The sequence below is a fragment of the Strigops habroptila genome, chromosome 13, assembly GCF_004027225.2.
Source record: "Strigops habroptila isolate Jane chromosome 13, bStrHab1.2.pri, whole genome shotgun sequence".
Taxonomy (NCBI): Eukaryota; Metazoa; Chordata; class Aves; order Psittaciformes; family Psittacidae; genus Strigops; species Strigops habroptila.
The window spans coordinates 8,462,211-8,486,356 of NC_044289.2; the positions used below are offsets into that span (position 1 = coordinate 8,462,211).

The 24,146-nt window shown below is 38.0% G+C and overlaps 1 long non-coding RNA gene across 1 annotated transcript; it reads left to right on the forward strand.

Moving 5' to 3' along the window:
• The first annotated feature begins 12,407 nt into the window (after window positions 1-12,407).
• LOC115615240 lies at window positions 12,408-22,828 on the forward strand. Its single transcript, XR_003993992.1, has 3 exons — window positions 12,408-13,458; window positions 15,747-15,885; window positions 22,410-22,828. It is a non-coding gene; the product is annotated as an uncharacterized LOC115615240 (long non-coding RNA).
• Window positions 22,829-24,146: the final 1,318 nt, after the last annotated feature.

Sequence of the window (24,146 nt, forward strand, 5' to 3'; positions counted from 1 at the left end):
ATGGCTACCCTGTCTTAGGCAGGATGCATAAGTGAACAGACTTTAGTTTCCTTTTCTTTCCCAAAAAATAATTTGCTTACCCTACTACCATCACATGCTAAATTAAGTCATGTCTGTCCTTTATTAATAAGACAGCTATTTTCTGTGCTTCTTAAACTTTTCTAAATTTTCTTACCACAAACGCTGTTCATTTCTTATCCTGAGACTGATAACAGGGTTTCTATAAAAATGAACATTCATGATCAAAGAGCAACTCTGTATCATAAACAAATTACAACAACTGGGCATGCTTTGAAATAGCTTAACCTAATTAAGCTCAAACACTTTTGCAAAAGCTTAAAAAAAAAATGGGTGTAATTGGAGCTCCATTCAGGTTCAGCTGACTTCATATTTTTAGTTTGTTTGGCATTTTTTTCCTTTCAGAGCTTTGCATAAACAAAACATTTTGACAGTGTTGCCTTCCTGGGAAAAATGTTGGTGGTGCTGAAAATTCAGATTTCTAAATGAAATGCAGTTCTAATTGCTCATTTTTACAGTTCCCGTAATTCACGAGAAATGTGCATGCCAAATGCAGATCTAATTTGCACATGACTTTCACAACCGTGTAATACTCGTGTACATACAACTGAGTTGGTGCCCATCGTGTGCTGGAAGGCCAGTAACTCTGTGTGTGTATCATTTGAAATGCGACTGAAGGTATTCTTCTTACCAAATTCATTTGCAAAGTAAGGGTTTGGTTTTGAGCACTAAAATGGAAATCCCCGTGGCATCATCTGATGCCACTGTCTTAAACCATGTTGTGTGTCAACATGATCAAGTGTTACACATTACTCCAGCCACAGGATGTCTTCATCATTTTCAGTGCATGTTGTTGGTTCCTTATAGAAAATTAACATTCAGGCTGCTATTATGGGACACTCAGATTCTGGTATCTAATTTATGATCTCACTCTCTACCTCGATTTCAAAAGTGTTATGTAAAACTTTTCTCAAGTATTTATAGATTTTAGAACACCAAATTACAAGGATTGATCATCTCCTTAAATCTGATTCTAGGGTAATTTACAATAATATTATACCTTAATCTTTTACTTAAGTCAGTGTTCTAAAGGTACAGAAACACCTGTGGATGGTAAAATGGCACAGAAAAAGATGTATTTATTGAAACATCAATTATCTTAACATTAGAATGAATAAATCTTTTCTAATCTATATAGAACTGTATATTTCCCTCACCACTGTAAAAACTGAATGCTTTTTAGCAGAGCTATAAACATTATTATCTGTTATGTGTTATCTGGTCTTTTCTTCCCTAGTGAATTATTTCCTAATTTTTGTAAGCTTTTAATTTTATTGATTTTTAATTTCATAATGAAAACAATTTGCTGTTTGCCTAGCTGTAGAATTTCCATAAGGAGATGATAGTGATTTTCTGAATGCTCTTCACTTCTTTATATCTGTTCTGCACTCAAATACCAAAATTCAAGCTGTGATTGGTGTGGGGATAAATGTCTGTATGAGTAACTCTACTGTAATGTATACCTATCAGGAATATTTGGAAAAAGAACTTCAGGTTCATTCTTATCTACTCATAGCAATCCTGCATAACTGTTTACCCTAGATTTTGTTCATTGCGTATCCATGCTTGTAAAAGTTCACTATACTGATGATTACTGAAAGCATTAATTGCAATAAATATTTGTATTCTCCAATACTCATTTTTTCAATATTTATCATTTCTTTCCCATTTCATGAGAAGAAAATTTTCAGTAAAATTTATTTTAATAATTGGAAAGTATTAGAAGGGCTAAGCCAAATTACCTGTAATTATATAACCTCCTGATTCTGACTGTGTTTAACAGATTAAATGTTCTGTCTTTACAACTTCCAAGGTTAAGTGCTCATAATGGGACATGCTGGTGAATAGATCATATAATCCACAGCAAGTGGTACTCAGCAAACCAAATGGAAGATAGTTATTAAAATCCATAACATACAACTTTAATCTAACACTCAAATTATAAAGGAACCACTTGGAAAGAGCTAAAGGCTATTTGCAGGTTCAATATATTCACTTTGCTCTCAACAGTGATCAAAGTTTGGAACTTCACACATCTTGGACTGGTGTAAGAGCTAATTTGGAGGAGCTGCAAAAAATACTGTTATATCCCCAAGCTACAGCGGTTTCATAATTGGAGTCTTATACCTGTGAATGAGCGAGCAGCTGCTTGCATTGCACAGCTCTCAATAGGTTTACATCACTGTATTTGTAAGGGTTAAAAATCAGTGAAATTAATCTGATAAGACACTATTTTCTACAGAAAGTTTGCTAACTGAAGTAATTGGTTTTGGGGTTTTTTAATTGGTGAATATTACTTTAAAAAGAGATGCAAGATTGAGAGTCATCTGTGCAGGGATATTTCAGTCACTGTCAAGTCCTCCCAGTAAGTTCGTGCCTGCCTTTGTTCCATATATCATTATTTTGTTATTTTTAATTTTCTTGAGTTTACTGATATTTTCTTTTCTTAATCTATCCTGAAAGCCATGCAAAGACTATAAATTTATGTCCAAAATTTATTTAGCCTAAGGGCGATACCTTAAGCAAGAGGGTGGTTTTCTTTTTTTCTAAACAGGGTGCCTTTGTATGCGTAACTATTACACTGAAACTGCAGTGAAAGCCCTCTATCAAAACAACCACACCACCTTTGTATTGCTGTTTTTCCTCTGTCAGTCCTTGAAATGACCTTGGTTTAATTACCTGCATCTCAATGAGTGAATCTACATAGAAAGTGAAGGTTAATTAATGAAGGATCATTTCTTACTTTAAACCCATCAGGCAGTGGCTGACAAGCAAGTCTGGTCCATGCAGTATTATCCTATATCTCATTAGAAATGGTCAGATTGATGTGCTAGCTCTGGTCTAGAAAAAGGAACAGGACAGTTTGTTAATGAAGAGAAGTGATGGTACTCTTACAAAAAATTCAAAAGCCTGTGTAGGAGTCCATTATCATTAACGTTGTTGAACTGCAACTTTTTCTACTAGCTTCTTAATTTTAAAAGAGTTTAATTTACTATTTTTAAACTTGTCAAACTTCAAAGTTTTCCACCCAAAAGTTACTGTAGTTTTTCTACCTGAATGAATCTAGCTAAAGTTGGCAAAACAATTTGATCATCTCGCATATATTTGTGTAGCTGTCACAAAATCCAGTCAGGTTGCAACATTTTAAATCTGGTGGCCACAAGAATTCATACTCTTGACCTGTACTTCTAGATGTCTAAGGGAATCCTTGCCCTAGAGTGCATTGCTGTTTCAGAGTTCGATGCCACTCTGTTAGTATTCCTCATGGTGTCCAGCAAACCATCCATAGACATGGCTGAACCAGCCTTCCCATTAGGATGTGTCTTCTCATACACTCAAAAAAGCTATTTTACAGCTCTATAAAGGAGAAAAGTAATGAAGCAAACTGAGGAGGGTCTTACTGTCATGCTGTCATCCCTGTAGATAAATCAGTGATTAAATAATGGTTACTTTCAGCTACAGCACATTGAGCAATGTGCCACAGGACCAGACCTCCTAATCTACTGCTGCTCTTGTCTCCAGCAAACCATGCATTCTTATGGTGAAAGCTTCAACTTCGCTCATTAGAGGTTTTAGGTTTTTTCTCAAAAAAAAAAAAACCACCCAAAAAATATTTTGTTGTGGAGATGACAATAAGATGATACTTGGAGCTGCACTAAGGTTTGACCACCAATATCCTTACTATGGAGCAGCCCATGGGTGTAAAATACCCACAAAGAGAACTGGAGACCAAAACAAAAATCCAGAAAATAAGAATTGAAGTAAGACAGTTTCTCAAAGCAGCTGAAACCAAAGTTCAGAAGTTTTACTGAGAGCCCTAAAGCCCTCTGTATTTATGGTCAGAAAGAGACAGACATACGCCACACATAAATCTTTTCTTTCAATCACTCACGGTTTTGGTATCAAGTAGCATGTCCATGATTTTAGAAAAATATGTGCAGTTTGTTTATTTTGAAGACCATGGTGGAGAATGTATTTTTAAAACAATAAACAGTGTCTTGCATCTGGCTATCACTTAGCGTGATGGAGGTAATTTGGTCCTGTTTCACTTGGAACTTTTCAAAACATAAAGTGAGACTCAGTTTACACTGAAAGTCTTTTAATAGACATTTGCAGACAGATGGATTACACCTGCAGTGATTAATTGCACTCTTAACACATTGGATTGCAAAGATCAAACCAGATGTAGTTCAGCATAGAACTTTACCTTCATAACGCAATACCCCGCTGAAATAAAGAGCATGAAGACTTCTAGGCACTGTAACCAGATCAAAGGGATCCAACTTCACCTATGAAACCATCTTTGGACATTTTGGGGTTCAAAGCACTGATGCTTTGAGGTCGGAAGGTATTTTCCTCTTTTTTTTTGTCTCCCCTGTTTTTTAACTTGGGAGTCAGACTAAATTTATAACCACCTGCAGTGCAGACACTAGGCAAATGTTCACATCATTGACAAGTTTTCCAAATACAGAAGTGGTCAGAGAGGCAAACACTTCTTATGGTGGTGAACAAGGAACGTTATCAATACTAGAGGTTTGTTTGCTTCCATGTTTTGACTATATTTGATCTTGCAAACATTACAGATTTAGGCTGCCTAGCAGTTTGTGAGGAAAATGTTGTTTCTTTGCTTTAGGTTATAATATGCTCTTCAGCATCTTGCATTTCCTCTACCATTTTTTTAACATCTTCCCTTCTCAGTCTTATTCACAGATTAAGAAATAATAATACGTGTAAAAAATTGAACTTTTTTCACCATCGGTCTTGAAGGTTTACATAAAGGTGGGACTGAACTTAGAGGTAAAACTTTTATTTACTACACTATAGGAACCAATTTTTTTTATCAAGATATAAATGGTAAATTGCTCTCACCCTATTTTAAGTGGAAAATGTCTTGTGTGGTCATGCTTCTGCCTGTTCTATAAAGTGCGACTTTTCTATATGCAGAAATGTTAAGAATTGTTTCTGGTTTGGGCATTTGCCAGAATATAACTCATCATACTTCTATGTTTTCAAGTACTGGGAAAAAAAAATTATATAAAAGTTTTCTGTAACTGTGAAACAGAGCTCATTTACCTTTGTAATTTTCTATTAATTTACTACTAGGATTCATTTTGCATTTAATTCAGTCCTCTAATGGCTTAAAACTGTGTCTTTGGTCTTCACACATTTGTGGTCTCAGTCATGTCAAGCTTTTTCATCTACTTTATGTTCATTTATTTTAACTTTTAGTGGTCTTCCATCCAATTCTTTATCCTTTTTATTACAAGAGCATGAAATTTTATAATGCCCTAGAGCTTTGTTAGTCAGCTGCTACAAGGTTCTTAACCTTAGTTAATTTATTCTTTCACTTTTGACTTTCAGATATGGAGCATGCTTTAATATTTTGGTTTTGAATATGAAAGCAACTTTTATTAAGTAGGTTTATTGCATTAATAGATCCTTATTTCATTTTTACAGTAGTGTTTAGGTATCCCACTAGCCACAGAATGCATCATTTTACATAATGATATATAATTTTTTCATAATACAATTTAAGCTTTATTATATTAAAATATTGCTAATATAACAATTATAACATTGTTAGGTAATTTTACTACAGAATCATTGTAAACAAACATAAGAATGTTCTTTGTCATTGTAAAGCCTGCAAATTTTTTGTGGTTGTATATTACATTAACAAATCCTAAGTAATTTTGCTGATGTACAGAAAAATAGAAGGAAAACCACTACAATTATCACTTGCCTTAACTTTACATGATTATTCCAAACACATATTATATCACCATCAAGTGACGTAATGCTGGCCACTGTTGCAATTTGGGTTGTCCCACGGGAATTCATTAAATCCCTACAGCCACGTTATTATCCAAGAATTTCATATTTTTATCTTTCAGAAGTAATTATCAACATTCCCAGCCAGACAGCAAAGTTTGGAAATCTAAATGCTAGTCTCCAATTTGAAAAGGCTAATGAAAAACAAAATATTACAAGGAGGAGAAAAAAACCCCAAAACTGTTCATTTCTATTTCCTTTTATTCTAAAGCTGATACTCAAATTTTGTAGGTCTGACTCATATTATACTTGGAGTGGGACCACTACAAAAATATAAGAAGTTCCAAACTCAGAAAGAGGAATTCTGAATTTGTTTGGGACCTGTATCTGGACTTATTTTGAAATCCATTGAAATGAAGGCAAAGACTTCATTTTGCTGGAAACTTTTGTAGTCCCTAAAGAAAAGGCCAGCTTAGAAAGATTTTGCTATGCAACTCAACCTGCTTCAATCCAAGGAATGTAACCTGCTTCATTCCACTTAGGTGAGGCATAAAGCGTGCTTTCTACATAATACGTTTATGTTTTACCCTTAAACATCACCAAACTGGGCCCTTTAATTTGTAATTCGTCTTAAATCTCTGTTGGTATTCCTCTTCTTCCTCTCACTTTTTTGACATTAAAATGTGTTATTTAGCTCACTTAAATCATCATACTGGTGCTCTCAGCAGTGAGTCACTTTTGAAGATGTTTTAGGAAACAAGCGCACATGGTGCCCTAGCCCAGAAAAGGTTGCATCCTCATCAGAGAGGAACCCAGACACAAGCAAGGGTTGGCCAAAGGTCCGCACGAGCCCTGTGCACCATTTTTATCCCACATCCAATCAGCTGTACAGGACAGTTCATCAGCCTGTGCAGCTCCCATCTATGGTCAGAGGTCAAATATCTAGACAGGAAAAAGTGGAAGCTGAACAGAAGAAAATAAGGGTGATATTAAGGAAAGATTAGATATCAGCTTAACTGACTTACCCTAGACTAAACATGATCAGTCTTCAGTATCATTGAAGAAGCATGTTTTGAAGAAAGAAGCTCAAAGGAGAAGAGGTTGGAGGTGTATGAAAGCTGCAGCTCAAGTGGTGCTGTAATATATCCAGCTTTAAATGTCATGGCCTAACCCCAAACAGTATTATGAACACAATACTGACAGGCTTATTTGCCTTCCGAGTCTTCGGAGTGTGCAGAGTTCACATTGTCAAACCTTTTCTTTCACAGAGACCTGCAAAGCAATATCCCACTTCTATTCTTATATGAGAGATATTCTCTAAGAATACATTGGCTTCACCACCCCAGGCCCCAAAAAGTTTCTTGATAAATCAACGTCAGGTAACAAGTTCTGGGTTGAATGAAGAAGATGCAAAAGTTAATACCTGAGAAAAAGACAAAAGTCATGACCAGACAAATTACTAAATGAGCAGCCAGAGAACAGGTAGCAAAAGAAAGATAAGGAAGAAGTTGCTAAGCCAAGTTGGACAATCATCAAAGTAAGAATGAGAGGAGGCAACCCTACCCATTTACGTTATGGTGATGAATGAATATGAACAAGAAGAAATCTGAACACGTGTAAAATAAATGTTCAGCTGAAGGCTAGAAAGCAATTGCCAAGTAGCCCTCAGTGTCAGAGTTCAGACATGGGCATTTTTGCAAAAGTGCCTGGATGAACTGCATCCCTATCCTTCTGAATAAGGATGGCAGAAGTCCTCATAGGAAAAAAGAAGAGGAGAGTAACTGGAAAACACAGTATGCTCTCTCAGTGAGCATACACACATCCCATCCCAAACGTTTACGCAAGAGGGGCTATTAACATTGCAGAGAGCATCACTACCACCGTGCCTGTTTTCTGCTTAAAGCAAGAGAGCTGATCCACAGGGGGGACCACTAGAAAATTGGTAGCAAAGGAAAAAAGATTTCTCATGAAATCCATTGGCTAGACTTACAATAACCATAGCTGTCTGCTGAATTGTATTTTTATACTTTTTTGGCTTACATGAATCTCCATTAATCTGTAATTTTAATAAAATTTCAGAACAGGTAAGAGTGCTTGCTATAATTCTCATTCTCAATGTGGTACAGTTGTTATTCCACCTACGTTATTTACTTTTGTGTAAGTATCAAACTAACTCCAATACATTGGAGTTTCGTTTCTGTTCTACAGGGAGCTAACACTTAATGTGATTTTTTTTCATATATATATGAACACGTGATTTTTTTCATATATATATATATATATATACACCTGAACACTTTGTCAGGTAGAAGCTTTTAGTCATTCTGACATGAGGCTTTCATACAGCAAAAATATTACTAATACTATTTTGCCTCTAAAATGCATTTGTTATCAATATGCACTTAAACTAGTGATCAAGAGTTGGTGGGAGAGACACCTGCTCTGCATTTCTTATCTTTTTAATACCTTAGGGATACATCACTTAATAATTTAGTGCTAAACCATTTAGCATTTTAGCCCATCATCTCTTATATTACACATAGGATTTCAGTAATGTCTGATAAAATTATGTGTTAGCTGCCTTATGTGTGTGTAAAACTTAATAAGTCTTCTTCCCCCCCTCAAGTTTAATAACTGATTTCTTACATTTATGGATGTGAAATTTTATTGCTCATGGATATAGTTTGAACCTAAATCTTCATATCTTATAAATTGATTTTTAGTTTCCTTTTTGACCTTATGAATTTCAATCAGACATTGACCTCTTGTTGCTCATGAATCTGACTGATTTAATGCCATATAACAATAATACTGTAGAAAAGCATTATCATAAGAGCCCACAGGGTTTGCTGAAACCCATAACTAGATTTTGGAGGCCTCTAGCAATAATAATTCTTGACCCAAGACTATTCTCTAATGCCTTCATCCTTTACTGTTCTGGAGTGGCCTATCCTTGTTTTAGTAGATTCAAGGAAAGTGGTAGAGACTCCCAGGAGGATATGAGCTAAAACTGTATGGAGAAGATAATGTTGAATATACTCCAGTAACAGGAAGCTTATAAAAGACCAATTCTGTCTGGGATTTGTCACATTTTGAAGTGAGAAAGACTATTTAAAAGGAACCTTTTGTGACAAAAAATAGTATTTACTTACAGTTAAAGATTTTCAGAAAATAAAAATTTAATACTAATTGTCTTTACTGGAATGTATTGTTATTCTTCAGTCTATCATTATAGCTGCAGCCTAAATAGAGGACTTGAATGATTACTGCTTTGTTTGCTTGGCTGTGCTAATTTAATTTGATTTAATTGCTTATATGCTTTGGTTTACTGAATAACTGTGTGTTGATGTTCATTATTCCTTATTAAGAAAGAATCTTAAAGTGAAAACAAAAGGACATGGGACTGTGGCATTAATTTATGAATGCTGCATGTGACTGACTTTGGGCATGAAAGTTTACTGTATGACTATATTTACTGTGCCTGTACATATATATGTATATGGGAGTTTTATTTATTAACTGATTGCTAGGAAGTAAGTAGGGAGTCAACACCAAAAAATTCAGATAAAACTACTTCTGGTAAACAGGGCAAGGGGTTAAGAAACAACACATGAGCTATGAGCTGTGAAATACTCCTTCCAGACTCCAGTGAATATTATACAGGTGTTTCAGCATGACAAGGGGCAAAGAGATCAAAAGGGCTAAAATCTGTTAAAAACTCCTTCTGTTCTGAAGAGATGGTCAGTTTATCGGGGATTTATTTATGAGGAGCAAACTGACACAGTCACTGTCTTGGAGTGCTAAAGGATAATAGGTCTTAAGTATCCAGCGTTATATAAAACTTGGGTAAGAGAGGGAGGCCATTTACATTAATCCTTTCTAATTCTGCTTTGTTATATCGTTGTCTTTAACAGTAAAGTTGCCACGAAGAAAGGCAGAACTTGCAGTCTAACCTGAGTCTGTGTTGCTTATCCTTTTCATCATGGATTTGGATCCAGAATGCACATGGCCTCAGAAAGCCTAAAACTGTCTGATTACTTTGCTGAGACCTGTGAAGCAAATCTCAGACTTAGCTCCTGCAGGACATGTGCTGACCTGGTCACATCTATATCCTTTTATGTTATATTACATGCAAACACATACACGCAGAGGTGCTCCTGCATTTCACCCAGCAACCATTATTTCATATTAGAGCACAAGAGAAATGGAAGATGGTCCTGCACTTCTCATTAAGGTTATCATGTCCTTGATGCTCTGTATTTAAAAATTAATTAAAAGTGAAGACCTCTTCATGGCAGTCCAAAAACACACTGGCACAGAGCCACGTCCATTCATCTTTCTCTAGAGAACTACTCTTTGCATACTGATGGCACTGGACATTATTGGCATATCTTGTCTTGTTCATATAACAACTATCAGCCCAAGTTCCCAAGGCTTCCAGTGCAGACATAAAGGTTAAAACTTGTGCTTCCACAATGCAAGTTGCTTACAGCTTTCTCCAGTCATCGCTTTTTTTATATGATGGAGGGTGTAAGATGAGGGCTTGCATTAGTTTTGAAAAAAGAATGCCAAGCATTGCTAAGGACCAAAAGTTAGACTAGATGTAATCCAGCAGTGAAATCAGATTTCAAGTGCTCTTTTTTGTAACAGCACGATACCGCTTCCTTTTGCACTGGGTGGTAAGCTTTTAAAGTGAGAAGTTCATGTCTGGTATATTAATGTTCAAGGCTTTCCAATTTAAACATAGAATACAATAGGTGAGTAGTCCAAAATATAAATATATGGGCAGAGCTGTATGGTACTACTACTCTGTTTATGATGCTAAAGAGTCAAAACGGTGTCAAGCCATTTTTTTCTCTTATAAATGATTTAAATTATTTATTGACATGGAAAGTTAACAATTTTCTGTGTTTACTCTAGCTTGTATTATATCTGATATGAATGAGGCTGTTTGGACCTTTCCTTTTTATCTAATTTTCTCAATGTTGGCAATAATTTTGCTGTTTCAATAACTGATCTTACTCACCTGCTGCTAAAAACACTCGTCATGTTGAATTACATACCCTGCACAGATATTGTTGCAATTAGCAATCACAAAATATCACAACAGAAGTGTACAAAGGTTTAGAATCCAAATTTTTAACTGGATGTAATCATGTCCTAATTTGCTTAGGCACTTGCCAATGAGTTCTGTTCATTTGCACACACATTTTATTGATCTACATGTGCAGATGTAGTAACTGCAGGTGTAAACTTGGAGCAAATCTGAAATTCCACATCAGTTCTAATGCCCAGTGTTTCTGATTGACTGGTCAACTGCAATCCAGCCAGTCAGAAACACTGGGCCCAGGGGACTGGTGGAATTAAACCCACCTGAGTTCAGTGCATGTCTTTTCCCAGTTAGAAAAAGATTACTGACGATGCTCATTTTGAAGATCCTAAATTCGTGACTCATTTCCTTTCTCCAAACAAGTTAACTGCAAGGTAAGATTCAACCCATTTTTGGGGTACAAATTTATTTCTCTTACCACAACTCCACTAGCGTTTCCAGCTATGACATGTCCCCCATCACATGGCAAGAAAGCATCTGTGACACCATGTAATTTTCTTCAGGTTGTAGCCAGAACAATTTGAATTTAAACCAGTGTAGGGATAAATGGTTTCCAGGGAGGCCTCCTGGACCCACTGGAGTGTGTAGCTTCTCTGAGGGTGTAGCTGCATGTGGGTCACACACCAGCAGCATCCAAGCATCCCGCTTTGTTAGTGGGAAATGGAGAGCTGTGCAGATGGGAGACTCTGTGGGAAGTACTGGTCTGAATGAGGCAGGGCATAGGCTTGAGGAAATTGGTATATTTGAACTGTGGTCCAAATTGTAAGGATATTTTTTTTCCCTTAGTATATGTAGCACAAATAGAAATTACCTGCAGTGGCATACCCTTTCTTTAAGAAATAAAAAAAAAAAAAAAAAAAAAAAAAAAAAAAAGAAAAAATAATATGGACAGGGTAGAAAGACCAGAAACATTTACTGGTGCTATTCCTATCCATTGTCATGATACAAGACCAAACTGTCAGTTACTGGGGATCAATGGCTATTTCTTCTTTTTTGGTTCTCCAGCAACTAGAATCTATTTTGATTTCTTAGTGTCCTTTCTAGTTATGCTGTATTACTCATAACTGCAGCGCAGTGGTAGCTGCCAATACAAATTTAGTCTTTTCTGTTTATTCTGTACTGTCCTGTCAAAGCAGATAAGTCTGCTTTGCATTGGAGCTCAAAAATTTAATTGTGGGAAAATGATGAGTCACTCCAGCTAAGGTAAACCAATGTCTGTGTCAGGGGACGTTCTTTTGATGTACAAAGCAATGAAATGACATTAGGGCCATGATCCAAAATCACCAAAATCACCAAGTCTCACACAGAGGTGTCATTTACATTTCCCTGGGACAATGAGGCTTTTTGAACCAGAAAGAAGATTGATTTGGGATCAAGCTGGGGAAAAAAGAGAATAAACCAAGAAAGGGATTCTTCCAAGCTTTATTAGCGATTCAAGCCACCTACTTGTGAACATCTAATGAAATTTTCTCAAGAGACTGCTCAGAGCATTTTCCTTTCTTATCCCTCTGAGATTGGCCATGAGATGATGGGAGTGACCATCTGTAGGAACGAGAAATGCAACCAAGCTGAGAGGAGCAGAGTCAGTCCAGTTTTGTCAAGGTTTGTCAGAATTGCTCTGCAACTGTCTCTGAAGGCTTTTTATTTCTCTTTTCAAGGATGAAGGTGTGGAAACCTATAGGTGATGTTGCATATTTCCTGGCATCATTCTCCATTGCAGAGCTGCATCTCTGAAATCCAGTTAATTTAAGAAGAGTTACACCAGCCTGAGTACTACATGTAACGTACCTTAGCAATCAGAGAATTGGGCCTTCTACACGTCTGGTGGTGCCGTTTGAAGGAAGGACAGCTTGAAAAACCCAGCCAAGCTGCCCTCTGCTGCCACCTCAGGCATATTTTGAATCTTTCCCAGGTTGAATGTTGCCCTCATCGATCCTTCCCTGACTACTGGAACTATGGCTGTGAAGATTTAGTTTCTTTTGAGGGCCTGCATCAAATATGCTTATCTGAGCTTCATTCACCTTCCTCTGCATTCTAGTCTGTTGAAGTAGACCTTTTCAAGGACAAATGTAGCAAGTCACACAATGACTAAATAAAGTCTGCAGGATTTCCTTGTGATATGATAAATTTTCAACACAACAAAGCAGAAATTAAGTAGAAATGCATAAGGAAATCCCATGAAGGACTGATAGAAATGAATTCAGAACTTTTTGCAGCATAATTTGGACAAGACATAATAAAGTCCACCATATACAAGTGAGAAGCAATAAGTAAGAAGTATATAACTAGTAAACCAGCTCTCGATTAATTTATATTCTTTGCTACACATTTATGGTGAAACTCATCTGTGTATTAAGGGTCATCAGAAGGTTCTAGACAATACTGATGCTCTACTTATACTTCTTATTAAGGGTAAAACTCACCCTATTGAAGAGGACAAGCTTAAGATCTATGCACTCACTTAGTACCACTTATCCCAATTTTCACTTAACAAGGGCGTAAGTAGTGTATACATCTGGATTGTCCTTCTGCACTAAAGTGAATTTTCTCCCTAGTAAATTAGATTGGTCTGATGTGTGCTTAAAAGGAAGAAAATCTTTGCTTTCATTAGGGGTTGTTCTCGGAAATTGCTGCTTGAGCTATAACTTAAACAAAAATTTTCAGTTCTTCAAAACTGCTTTGACACTCATACATGGTATATTATATGATTTACCATTTGATCAAACAGCAAAGCTGAAGTGATGGAGCCCATCAATAATGAAGGGGAATAAAGTTTTTGAGGGAGGTGCTTGTTCCTTTGCTATTCAAATCCTTCCTGTGGATGGATTTTTTAATATACATTATTTTGATGTTTGAATAAAATTGGTACAGAGTGGGTTGTGTAGCATCATAAGACCATAAGCATATCCCTCAGCAGAAAACACAGAATGGTGGAATGCCGTTATATATTTAACTTACATATGTGAGATAAACATAAACAAGGTAATTTTGCAAGCCAAGAAGTCATGACAAAGTTTAATTAAATGGAAGGTCTTGTGTGCATGAAGAACTTTGTATATTTTGCTGTGCTCAGTTTGTTACTGATGACAGGTTAGACCCACCTGCGTATGCATCTATCTTGTTGCATGAGCAAGACCTGCAGTTGTACAAATACACTCTCACCCACTCCCAGATGCAACTATACAGAGCCCTCTAGCTTTTGACTTTAAAATAGGCAGCTGGTTGTACATGTACACATTAGGGCATGCAGAATACCTTCCTGTGGCCTCAAATGCATGTTTTGTTTGCAGGAACACAGGCTCTGCAAGATATTCCAGTCACAGTTAATGAAGTCCTTAATGAACTGATGGGCCTGTTTCTTATCTCACTTATGCCAGATTTAAACCTATGTAACTCCATTAACTTGTTGAGTTGATCCCAATTTTACGTAAGTGTAAAAAAGATGAGAACCAGACGTTTTATGTTCTCATTATCTAAAAGAATACGAAGTATGAAGTTCTTAAAAACATTTTTTCTGTTTTATATCAGTTACAAAGAGACTTAAGCACTCCTCCAACTTTGACCCTCCCCACTTTCCCTACGTACCAATTTCTGCAGCTACTTATTCTGTTTTCCAACAGTTAGGCTAATGATGCAAGTTTTGATCTTATTGTGGTTTTGTAACTCCTGAAATGAGTTTGTAAACTTTATTCCTAGTGAGCACATTCCTCACGTGAATCAAAACTATGCATTCCTCCTCCCTTCCCACAGAGCCCTCTTCTAACAGTTCAGCCTTCTCCATAATATTCCAAGATCTTCTCAGATGTAAAGAAATTACCAGTACAGAAACCAGTCATATAACATGAGTGTAACATTGTAGAACTGAAGGCAAAATTATTTTCCTACTTACAGTCTAACTTTGGTAATGTTTAATCTAGGCTTGTTGTTTTCAGCTGATTATGTTGAACTTTCTCTGTCTGCAGTAGTTCACCTTCTACATGAACTCTGAATTGAAAGATCAGTTTTACCCCAAGGAGACATACCCTGTGTACACAGGGAAAATGATTTCAGATGTTTTGTTTAACTTTTATTGTGTTTTGATATTGCCCTGATATGATTTACAATATAGTAATGTACTGTACACTTCTGTCTCCATAGCCAAGTTCAAATGCCAGTGTGAACCTGATCTTTAAGAAATTCAAGGCAGTGATTCTTGTGAGAAGCTCACATATTGAGTACTTTTGCCAGCTCACTCTAACCACATACGTGACTGAATGACAGAATTGGCCAGCAATACAGCAGGAGCCCTAGTGAGACATCTGAAATCCTGAAAGCATGAATCAGAGCTGACCTACACCATGTTAGCACTGTAGAAATGCCTCTGACTTTGATGGAGTCACTCATAATTTACAGCTATGTAAGATCAAATATATAGCCCAGAGTACAGAAATGTTAACATGGATAGTCTCAGTCAAAGAAGGGATGCTTATTCTAATGGTACCGCCTGTCAGTCAAGTCATAGACTAGATGTCACTTATGAGGACAATGGGTCACCCTTTTTCCTCTATTCTGAATGTGATTAAAAATATAAAAATGAGAGTTAGAATGGAAAAATGAACTATTAGGAAAATAAATAAGAGGACTGAAAAGAGAAATTAGAAAGGAGAATGAAAGGCAAGTGCCCTAAACAGCCCCAAACCAATTACCTCGGGCTTAGCAGAGGGTGAGGTGGTTGTCTGAGCAGCGTGAAATGAACCACATTACTCAGCTGTGTTACAGTAGTCATTTCTTATTTCGTTCTCCCAAGGCTTATGCAAGACTCCTCCAGAAAGTGCCAAGTTTCTGCCAAGGAAGGCAGTGAGAGCTCCAGGATCCCTCCGCAGCCAAAGCCAACGTGCGACAAGGGCAATCCCCTCCAGGAGTTCCATCTGGTGAGATCAGGCCAAGTAAGTGAGAACAAAGCAATGGCCATCTAGTGAAGTCATGTCAGATATGACTAACTAAATGCAGGGTTCACACTACAACTTTCAGTGACTGAGCTGAAAGAAAAATGAATAAAATTCAGGAGGTGAAATGCTGAATAGGTGATTATTTCCCCTTTGTGCAGTCCTGCAGTACGCTCAACCCTTTACATTACTTATAGCAGTGACCAAAGGTTAAAATGAAGGCTAATATCCCTTTTGTGCTAGCTCATGCATTTTTCTGGGGAAAAAAAGAGGAGCCAGGTCCACTGTTCATAAGGTAGAAGACCTTTCTGTACCTAATTTCAGGCCTAGCCGTAGACGTGCTGAAAGCTCACATCAGTTTAAAGACACATGAATTCTGCTTTCTGTCATAACCTTACGATGCCAAAAAGACCTGCATCTTCAAGTGACTGCTAACACGATGTGTTTCAATTCTGAATTCCACAGTGAGATGCCTCTGTTTAAGGACTGGCTACTCAGAGATGCACTTGGAGCCCTTCAGTTGCTCCTGAAACCAACGGGCACTTGCTGTAAGCACTGCCGAGAGCCCTGGGTCTCTCATTCTGGAATCTTTAAAATTGAAGATACCTGAAAGTTACAGGACACTTCAAAAAAGGTAGGCTGGATATGACAGTGCTTTTTAAAGCACAGCTATACCTAAGTATGACAAGTACTATAGAAGTGCTAGTGCTGTTTGGCAATTTCCTGGAAGGTCTGTGGAGTGGAAATTCAGTTCATTAACTGATGCTGATACCTCCAGAAGTCATTTCAAATTGCTTTCTTGAAATAAGACTTGAACCCAGATGGCAGAGGTGAACCTGCTTTGCCAGCCTCCTACAAGACATGTTATAGGTTCAGAAACAATATTTATATTCCCAAATCTCAATCTCTCTCTCTTTTTTAAGCTTATTAAAATTAAAAGCATGACCTGCCACATCACATTACATCAAAACATGATGTAACTTCTTAATTTTAAAAAAAGCTTTAATTTATGATGTTGTATTTTGCCACAAAAACCTTTTGTTTTCCCCAGAGAAACTATAAATTTTTTACAGCGACTGTTTATCCAGTATCTTTGGCAGACTGAAACAGTGAGCGTTGGCAAAAAGCAGATATTTAACAGCTACTGACGAACAGCTTATGAATCACCAGGCTTGAATCCTGGCACACATCTCCCTGTAGGAACCTTACTGAAATCACCCATCTTCCCTTCACCTCCTTCTAACTGCTGTAACATTGAGTAACTGACTGATCCTGAACCACTAAACTTGATCTACTTTATCCTTTCAAGCCTGTATATTTTCGGAGGAAAGCACTCTTGCTGTAAAAGTGCCACTGCAGTAACATTCCAGGAGCAGTGTCCAATATGGATTTCCCACTGATTTTGAACAGCCTAGGAAAATACTTTTCATTACAACAGTGTTTGGCATTTGTATGTTTTTCATCTATGGGTATGAAAGAGCTTTGCAAAATAGTTTTACCTATACAGTTTTATCAGTGGGGCAACTGAGGCATGAGCAATAGAAGCTGTCGTCAGTAGAGCCAAGAATAAGCTGGTCCATGTCTGCTCTACTGGTCCATGTATCTTCCAGATGATGAATTCATAATGTTTGGCTTATTGTTTTACATGTTTCTACAAGGCAAGCTGGACTACCCCAGGACATGAAAGGCTATATGCTTGTTGGTCTGGGTCTCTCTCAGTCTGCTTAACTTGTCTGGTGCTTTTTTGGGGTGACTGCTCTAGCTGAAGTGAAGGAAGTTCAATGGAACTCGAGAGCAAGGACTACTTGTCCAAACAAGGGTTTTCAAGCCCTTGGTTTCTAAACAATTGCTTTATAGGGTGGACTCTGTACCATAAATCTGTAGCCTCGGAGTATGGTCATATTGGCTTAACTGTCTTACTAAGACTGGACTTATTTCTCACATAACTGATAAAAGTCATAACGCTGTCAGTCCCTGGTATACTAGCTGTACTCAACTTTTACTGCTTCCTAGTTCCATGATCCATAGTGCACATATGGGGTATAAAGCCTTCTTAAAATCATAGCCCCTTAACTAAAAGCTTTTTCTGGGAGACAGTGTGGTTTGAATTATATTGAGGACCTCAAACAGCAATTACTCTTGGGCCACTGCCTTTGAAATAGATCTATTTTAGGTGAATATTCCTCTTTCAAAGGGGTACTTCTAACCCTATTTATAAGCCTCACTGCTCATACCGAATAACCTAACGGGGAAGTGAAAGCTCCCTGAGTACTTCTGATGTAAGCATACAATGATGATCTTCATCACATGCAATGTTTTGGGTGAAAAGGGGACAGGGTCTTTCACCATTGTGTAGCTGTCACTTTGGGTGCCCTAGTGAGAACCAAACCCCAAGGCTATGACCCATTTTTCACACAATCCCAGAGTGTATCTGTTCTATCTCAATGTTGACTAGGGGAAGGTTGTAACTTCAAAACTTGTCCATAGGTCAGGAAACCATTCCTGACATCATTTCTAGTATTGAGCACCTTCTCCATTAATGCCTTCTTCCAGAGAGAGTGTGGCATATTAACCTGGATGGGTTTTATGTGAGATCAGATCATAGAATCATAGAATCATAGAATAGTAAGGGTTGGAAAGGACCTTAAGATCATCTAGTTCCAACCCCTCTGCCATGGGCAGGGACACCTCGCACTAAACCATGTCACCCAAGGCTCTGTTCAACCTGGCCTTGAACACTGCCAGGGATGGAGCATCCACAACCTCCCTCAGCAACCCATTCCAATGCCTCACCACCCTCACTGTAAAGAACTTCTTCCTTATATCTAATCTAAACTTCCCCTGTTTAAGTTTGAACCCATTACCCCTTGTCCTACCACTACAGTCCCTAAGGAAGAGTCCCTCACCAGCATCCTTATAAGCCTCCTTCAGATGCTGGAAGGCTGCTCTGAGGTCTCCACGCAGCCTTCTCTTCTCCAGGCTGAACAGCCCCAACTTTCTCAGCCTGTCTTCATACGGGAGGTGCTCCAGTCCTCTTCTCATCCTCATGGCCCTCCTCTGGACTGGCTCAAACAGCTCCATGTTCATATTCATGATCTTTAGTATGGTTCCCTAAGTGGTGTGCAAGCAACTGCACCAGCAAAACTGTCAGAGTTCTGAGTCTGAAATGAGCTAGAGGCCTCTTAAAATATGGTTGTCAACCCACACCTAAAATGTGCTTGCCACACTACTTACTCTCACTTGGACAGTGAGAGGAAAGGGAAGAGGTCCCAGGTGAAAACACTGGATGAAGCTGAGCAGAAGAACTCCAAACTCTCTTGCAAATATGTAAGGAATTATCTTGCATAAATCTCCTCTTGATTTGACATAGGAGGTTTCAAGTTTTATGGCATCTTACATTATTGTTTAAATTTGTTTCAAGCAAGAAATGTACTTTTTAAGGTCAGGAATACAGATTTGTTAGATGCTAAGACACCTGAAAAGCAAGAATACATATTGTAGGATGAATATTTTACAGAGTAATTATTTAAATATATTCAAGTATGAACATCTTTAGATCCTAAATTTAGTATTCCTTAAACACGTAATCTTACAATAAAATCTAGCTCACTCTTACATTGTTCATAACATTCCAATTTTCTGTTTGAACTAGTAGTTTTGAAAAGTTGTGTCTTGGTTGTTTATTTAAAGTGCCCCACTGATATTTTTGCCCCAGACTTCAATTTTTGGCATAACACTTGCACATATGTTGATGATGATATTACGTCTGAAGTTCTCAAAACATGATAGCATACTACGGCTGGTGTGTGAACTACTCAGATGTGATGTACAGAGGCAGCTCCCTGTTTCCTATATAGAGCCCTTGTCTGAGCTGTGGGTTAAGTGCCTGCCTGTGGCACGTAGCAGCAATATGGCAACTGCAAGATCCTTCTGCAGCTCCACTCAGGAGCAGTCTGTGTGTTGAGCATTCAGGGACCAGGAGCAACATGGTCCCTGAGGAGATCTGACTTGAAAGAGATGGCAACAAGTCAAGTAGTTGGGTAAGTAGTTAAGAAGCAAGTAGTTGAGAGATCTGGGGATGCTGCTGGAAGGATGAAGTTTGTATTAAAACACAGTAAAGATGAGAAGGGAAGGGATGGGCACCTGCCTTGGAAATGTGCCTTGGAAATGAATAAAGAATTAGCTAGCAGTCGCTGTTGTAAATGCCTGAGCAAATTGAATTTGGGGAGCCTCACTGTTGTAACAGAGATAAAAAATACACTGGCTCGCCTGAATTACTGTATTGTAAGTCACATTTTCATTTCAGTTCTCTAAATCCTTATGCCAAGGTGAACTCAGATTTTAGGGTTCAACTATTTTGCTTAGGCACTGTAAACAACTGGATCTCAGAGTTTTATGTCTGATTATACCTCTTGTACCTCTGAGCTTTATTTCTCATTAAACGGACAAAACAGGCACCTGCAGAAATGTGAGCCTGCCTGCATCTGGCTGAAAACAACACGGCTCAAATTTAACCACACCTGCCCTATTTAAATGGTTATTACATTGAAATAGAGATATTATGTAAAGATATCACAGAATGACACAAAGATCTTTTGTTATTCATGGTATCGCAAAGCCTAATAAATGGCTTCAATTTGAGATTTAAGTAGGGGCACCTTATGAACAAGTATTGGCCATGATATAATTGTTGATAAGCTTCCCTGACTACCTGTCTTCCTGTATGGTCTTTGCTGTGTCCTGATTGAACCTTAGCTTGCTCGACTGTATCCAGAATTCTTACTCTGAATCTGCTCTGCTAACCCAGCAGGATTAAGTACAATGAAGGTAAGAACTGAACTTCTGTATGCACCATACACGCTTCTTGCTGCATATTGCAGTCAGTTGGACACAAGCAGATGCAGTAGAAAGTCTGACACTGTCTTGAAAGAACTGTATAAAATACTTCCTGAGCCTTTCTAGGTTTAAAATACACCACCATGAAATTACAGGAATAGAGACAGCAAAGAATATGAGAGTTTAAAGAATAGGTCTGTTGGAATGGGCACGGAGACTCCACCCCTGCATTTCAGCTCATCCAGACACAAGACACAGAGCTTGTAACTCATTAGGACAGTGCTGAACACAGAAATGACCATACGTACAGCTAGGGCTGCCTTAAGTATTTGAACACAGAGCTACTACTGCAATCCAGTCATCACAGGATTGAAAATATCCATGTGTAGACCCTGCTGCTATTACCTCTCACCCTCCTGGCTGTGGGTGTTTGTGCTGGGTGTCTGTTATGGTGCCACCCACTGATGGTAAATCTAGAAGAACCTGACCACAAAATTTAATACATTCTGCTTTGTTTCTGGAGGCTTCAAAACTAGATGTATGGACAAGAAAAAGAGAAAGGACTATGAACTGTTAGAAACAGCAGTTGTGTAGGACTCATTATACACTGTTTTCCTAAGTGATATATGAGATTTATAAGGTATTAAAGGGAATTTAATCCCATTAGATGCCCTCTCTGCATCACTTTCAGGTAGAGTGTGCAAAGATGATGAAGCTGGTGCAAGAGAACTCGAAAACTTTCATACCCTCATGTCTTTCTTGCCAGTAACCCTACCTAATTTGTGAAAATCCAGAAGGCATTAAATCCTTTGCAGTAGGCATTATACATGCATTCTTATATTTGCCATTGTTACACATAATGTTGGAGCCAGAGAATGATCACATACATTGTATTTGGACCTAGATCTAGCTTTGGTATCCCAGTTTTCTGGCAGGAGTCACAGAAGGAATTCTAGTCTCAGCCCTGCAGGTTGTTAACCAAAGGTTTCCATTCAGACCCTTGACTTATTTTTCCAATTTGTTCTCTGTTATCATACCCTCCATTAATCCAAACTGAAGCTTCCCTAACAAAAAGGCCCTTTCTCATCAAGATTAAAAGCAGAACACTTTAAGTAATTTAGAATACAAATGTGCAATGAAATATCAGCCTGGGTGATGTTATGAGAAGGAAGAGTGTACAGTATGCTTTATGTGTTTTTAGCTGTTCTACCCTACACTGCAACATGTGCACCCACTCTTGTAACCTCTACTGCTGTGCAAAGATGATCTGTCATTTCTACAAAATAGATATATATTTATACTGAGGCAGCTTTGAATCCTTACTGCCCTCTAGAGAAATTCTGCTAGAAAAGCTCAAACTGACAGAGTCAGCAAAAAATAATTGCAGTCCTAATCTTAACTACGCCAGCTGCGTGCAGTGTCGGTGACAAAATCTGTAGAAACAGAAATGCACTTAAAGGACCTTTTTTCTCCATCATTGCGAGTTGTGGCCAGACTCAAACACACTTATCCCATTCAATGCACAGGAAAGCTCAGCAAAAACGGTTTCCATTATCCATGGGTTAAAGTGAAAAAAGAAATGAAAAAATTATTTTTAAAGAAATTACAAGTTATATTTACATCACCATTTATTTAAACTACACATCTGTATCTACACATCTGTAACATGCGCTTTTATGTTCTCACAGTTCTATCTCTATGCAAGCCTGAGGATCGTGGATGAAAGGAGCTGTGACTGAGTGCAAAGGCCTGGAATGGAGCTGCAAGGCTGCACAGGGCCTGAGCTATTCCTCGGAAGAGGTTGAATTGTGCAGGTGAGCTCTGGGAGGTCTCAGTGACCACCTGCACGATTAACTGCTGCAACTCCAGGAGTATTTTTTGACAAGATGTGTTTGTGTAATTCTGTAAAATCAAAGCAGTGGAAGACATGGCGAAAAGTCTGTTTTACAATGCCATGGGAGTATTTCATGTGGTTGGGCCAACACAGAGGAAACAGCAATTGCAATGTTAGCAGTGAATGATAGCACAGTGCAGCTAAGAATACATTCAGCAAACTGAGATCCTATTTTTACACTGACAAAAAAGAGAAAAAATGTAAAATATGTGTCTGTGTGTGTATACTTTTTTCCAAAACAGCTGAATCGCACTATCCTGCAGAAACTTATTCATTTAACAGGCTGTCAGTGCAAGTTCCTTTACATAGCTCTGCCTTTTCATGCCTAATGGGGTTTGCCCTGAACCAGACAAAGCCTATTAAACATGGCAGAGAAACAGATGATATGAGAGGCTACTGGAAGCAGTGTTGGCTGCCCTCTAATGGCATGCGTGCCATAAGCACACACCTGAGCTCCCCAGAGACTCTGTGAGGATGCCAGCAGACGTGTTGTCCCAGAGTGCCTGGTATTCCCTGCAAGAGGAATGTTCATACCCTGAGCAAAAATGAAAATCGGGTACTGTATGTTCAGTTTTTCAGACCATGACAGCAAGACAGAAGTGGCAAGAGCAGTCCAAAAGCACTGTCAGCGCACAGGGGAAGATGTATAGTCAATGAAGGCACCGGATTGAAGGGCTGGCTTACTTCGGAACAAAAATGTGTTCAGTTTGTGAGTACCAAGCACTGTGCCTTGCAGCTATCTGTCAAACTACAAATACTGAATAGTGTCAGCATTTCATTTCCTTTGATTCTAGGGGGGAAATTCAACAGGTTTATGGGTTCCGACTGAGTCAAAACTCCTGACTCTGAGTGTGTGCTGAGTCAGAATTTTACCTGATTTGAGTGTGTGCAAATATCAGAGCACATAGGAATGCGCTGGGCACTATCTGCAAGTCTACTAAATAATCATGAAACTAAAACTGTAAATATAGAAGAAAATAACCCCCTAAGCCTGAAAGTGCAAAGTTAGAATTGTCACACAGAGAAAAAATAGCAATTATTATTGTTGGTTTGTTATAATAGTAGGAATGGATTCATAGCACCCCTCTCTACAGCCAGATTCTCCACTCTTCTAAGTAAATAAGGGCTAAAAATGAAATTTCGGTGTTCAGTAATGAATTATTCTGCCCAGTCTCTAAGCAGCTCAGAAATAGTGCTTCAAACTGAATCCAGATCTTTTGAACTCTTCCCTCACTCCCTGAACTTTTGATGTCCTTTCATGTTCTCTTACTTACAACACTTTGCTCACCATGTTGTTTAAAATCTCCACTTGAATCAGGAGATTTTTCTCTAGAAAAAAATTTATTCAAACTTTTCTGAAACTTGAAAAAGGTTCTGCTCAGTTTGAGGCAAAGTTTCAGTCATATTTACTTTATCTGAACCATATCTTATTCCATACATTTATTTATTGTCATTTCTATTGATTCTTTCTCTTCTCCTCCATTGATTAATCTGGAGGTCTGCAAAGGATGAACCAAGCTAACAGACAATC